General features: G+C 37.0%; 1 long non-coding RNA gene across 2 annotated transcripts in view; it reads right to left on the bottom strand.

Annotated features, from left to right (window-relative positions):
* The window catches only part of LOC106334928, an 8,546-nt gene extending 4,911 nt beyond the window's left edge, over nucleotides 1-3,635 (bottom strand). The window contains exons 1-10 of one of the 2 annotated variants that reach the window (XR_001268695.1): nucleotides 3,372-3,635; nucleotides 3,163-3,245; nucleotides 2,621-2,710; nucleotides 2,486-2,547; nucleotides 2,339-2,402; nucleotides 2,083-2,266; nucleotides 1,698-1,768; nucleotides 1,534-1,628; nucleotides 1,330-1,469; nucleotides 917-985 (exon numbers count right to left, since the gene is read on the bottom strand). This is a non-coding gene — a long non-coding RNA (uncharacterized LOC106334928). Of the gene's footprint in view, nucleotides 1-916; nucleotides 1,470-1,533; nucleotides 1,629-1,697; nucleotides 1,769-2,082; nucleotides 2,267-2,338; nucleotides 2,403-2,485; nucleotides 2,548-2,620; nucleotides 2,711-3,162; nucleotides 3,246-3,371 lie in introns of both variants that reach the window. The other variant, XR_001268694.1, reaches the window with a different exon arrangement.

The following is a 3,635-nucleotide window of genomic DNA, read 5'->3' as shown; positions in this document are numbered from 1 at the left end:
TTCTCATCTTGGGGCTTGGTATACACTAGGTTCGCTAGTACTACCATGTTCATAATCAGTTTCCCCATGATGATACCAAATTTTGTAACTTCGTGTAAACCCACTCAAATATAGATGAGTCCAAACATCCCACTCTTTAATAACCTTTTTATTTTTACAATTAGAGCATGGACATCTTAACATACCTTTTTTTGCTTCCGGTTTGTCGGTGAACTAACCCCCTGCATTCGGTTATACCTCGTTGGTATTCTTCCGTAAGCAATCTCGTGTTCGGATCCAAATGAGGTCGATCGATCCAAGAACGAAAATAATTTGAAGAAGAAATATTTTTTATGAATCAAATTCGTGTGTAAAGAGAGTAAGAGGGAGGATGAAGATATAGAGTGAATGAAGAGGAAGAGGAGTGCTTGTATTTATAGTTTAAATCCTGCCGACATACCGAGGAAATTCCGACGGAATTCCGACGGAAAAGGCTAGTTCGTCGGAATTTCCTCGGAATTTTAAAACTCCCCCAACGGCTCTCTAACGGCTATAATATATCATCGGTTTTTTTCTTCCGAGGAATACATTTTTCCTCGGTATTCCATAAGAATATTCCGACGGATTGATATTTCCTCGGAATTCCGTCGGTATATTCCGAGGAAATTCCGAGGAAACCAAATTTTGTGTTTCCTCGGAATATCCTCGGAAATTCCTCGGGATATTCCGAGGATTTCATTTTCCGTCGGAATGTCCGTCAGAATACCGCTGTTTTCTTGTAATGCATATGTATATATATATATACCAAACCATGAAAAAATCAATCAATGCACGACAAGCTTTAAAAAAATTACATTTTCAAAACTAATATGTATTTATAAGGATGAAAAATCAGGAGACAACTTCAGTCAAAAAAAAAAAAAATCAGGAGACTAACCCTAAGCAGAGGACCAGATCCCAAATTCAAATCTCTTAAGGACATTTTTAATCTCTTGAGCAACCGGCCCTTATACACCAAGAAACAACAAAATACCCAATTAAGCTAGTAATATAAAATGAAATAAAATCATAGTAGTGAGATTTGACCCAAAAAAGAATCATAGTAGTGAGATTTGACCGAAAAAAGAATCATAGTAGTGATGAGATCTACTTTTAGTCGCATATATAAAGAAAATAAAAGAAAAGAAAAACGTAATAGAAAAAAACGTAATAGAAGAGGTAGTCGTTTTAATTTATTCGTTTAAAGAAATAAATATTGTGATATAACAGTGAAGAATGGCTTGACATCTTATTATGATGCTCTCATGTGAACTAAATAGTTAATACAAATATGATGCTATATTGGCTTACTTTATCTTTGCAGCTTTTGACACCGAGTTTAACTTTTCTTAATGCTTGCGATGTTGAAATGGGCTTGGTTTTCCCATATTCAAGTTAGTAAAGCACATTATGAGAAACAAAGTAAGCAGGCTTCATTATGTATTCTTGAGCTGTACCAAGCACACTATTCAATCACCGAACATAAGTTTGCAAAGATAGGCAATGCAAATTTACCTTCAGACTCAAGTGTCGGGGCCTCTATTTTTACGTTAGGCAGTGCAAATTTCCATAGCAACCATCACTCCATTAGGAGGCATGATATCCCCTGACTACACAACATACTTAGAAATAGGCAAGCAAGTGAAGTCAGCCAAAGAGTCGAGCAGGATATGACTTACTTATCTCAAAAAAGGCACTCAAGACCCCAAAGTTTTGCAGCAAAAATTTATGGCTTGTTGCAAGCAAGATTCTGTGTCAAAATTATCATATGTGTTTGTGTTATTCAATGCATAAACTGTATTCTCCATCTGCATTTTACAAACTCTTATCTAATAAAAAAATTAAAGTTAAACTCAAACCTAGCAATGGCTAAAAGAGCTCAAAAACGCTAACAAACTGCAATCCTATACACTAACATGACATCATAGAACCTCGAGCATTTTAAAAACGACTGCAGATCCAAATTAGACTAATTTTTGAATAACAGGACTTCAAAATCGAGTTTATTATTTTGGAAAAAAAAATCGAGCTTATTACGATGTGGTGAAAGGGCGAGACACTTACATAAATGCTTATTTTGGATGCCTTGCATATCATTCAACAATTCCAATGCTTTCTCCAATTGTTTCCCCTCGCATAAGCCTCTTATAACAGTCATGTAGCAAACAGCATCCGAATCCGGAGAACTCAACCTTACCTCTCGTAGCAAAATAACAGTCTTGCCGTATTCCAGATTCTTGCATAAACCCTCCAAGAGGATGTTCAGATTGTAGACACTTAAAGGAAACTCACGCTTAATCATCACATGGAGAACACCTACCGTAACAAAGCTCTTGTGATGTAATTGCAGGAAACAGAAAACGCCGCCCGGTAAGCACATAAATCTGAAATTCAGAAAAGACGTTGAAAATTAATGGCCAGAGGTTAAAAAACAATTCATTGCATCAATTTTGATCCTTTGAATCACCATGAGACTTCACCAGCGGAGCCCTCAGCCATAACTTCATGGTAGAATGACATTTAACAAAACTAAAGAAAGAAGGAATCAAATGTTAGAGCTTGATTGTAGATTACAGAAGAAAGCAAGAAACTCGAAAACAACCTGCAAGTAAGTCAGACCTTGTAAGATCTGGTTCACAAATCTGGCATAATTGGCACACGGGGTCCCTTCAGTTGTAGGAAGAAGGCATGGCTGCGAGCCAAAAAAACATTAGCAAGAGGCAATTAATCCAAGAATCGAAAGTGGACAAAGAATCACAGCAAAGAGACCCCAGTAAGGAGAACTGTCTAGCACATGCATAACTTAAGTCAAAAGAAAATAGTGCATAACTTATCACAGCAAAGAGACCCCAGAATCGAAAGTGTCCTTACTGTATAGCACATGCATAACTTAAATCACAGCAAAGAGACCCCAGAATCGAAAGTGTCCTTTAATGGCAAAAAGAAAATAGTGCATAACTTAAATTCATTGATTCCTAAGCACCAGTAAGGAGAACTGTATAGCACATGCTAGTTCTGGTTTCTGAATGAATCCATTTGCAAGAACTCATCTTCAGGTCCAAGTCAATCAATGATATAATTTTTCTAGAGAAAGCATTAACATTAATCAAAACCAATCATTCATAACCAAAAAGAGAAACATACCAACGCGGCTCCACTGAAAAGGTGCTAAGAGTAATTCAGAGCCAGAGACTGGTTGAACCTGGGTTCCTTCCACTAAGCTCGGCCTGGACCCGCATAACAATATTTCGCAGGGAGAGAGAAGAAAACTTCATTAGATCATTTACCAAACACTGAAGCGTCATATCCAAAGAAATATTAGACACAAACGTGAGAATCTATCAGAAACAAACCAGTGGAGAAAGGACATAGTCAAAGCCGTTGGTGGAGATGTATAAGGAGAGAAGAGATGGAACATTGTAGGGAAATCAGTCTCAACGCAGCAAGGCCTGGTGGTGGTTGTTACGTGATGGTTTGAAAGACAAAGCATTTTTTTTTTGATCAAAAGAAAAGCAAAACGTTTTGGTTGAAACTTATGCTTACTACGATCGCTACCAAAACGTTTTCCAGATAACATAAAGACAAAGGAAAACCAATCATAGAGTTTTTCGTGAATA

The sequence above is a fragment of the Brassica oleracea genome, chromosome C3 (assembly GCF_000695525.1).
Source record: "Brassica oleracea var. oleracea cultivar TO1000 chromosome C3, BOL, whole genome shotgun sequence".
NCBI lineage: Eukaryota > Viridiplantae > Streptophyta > Magnoliopsida > Brassicales > Brassicaceae > Brassica > Brassica oleracea.
This window is presented reverse-complemented; position numbering and strand designations above follow the sequence as displayed.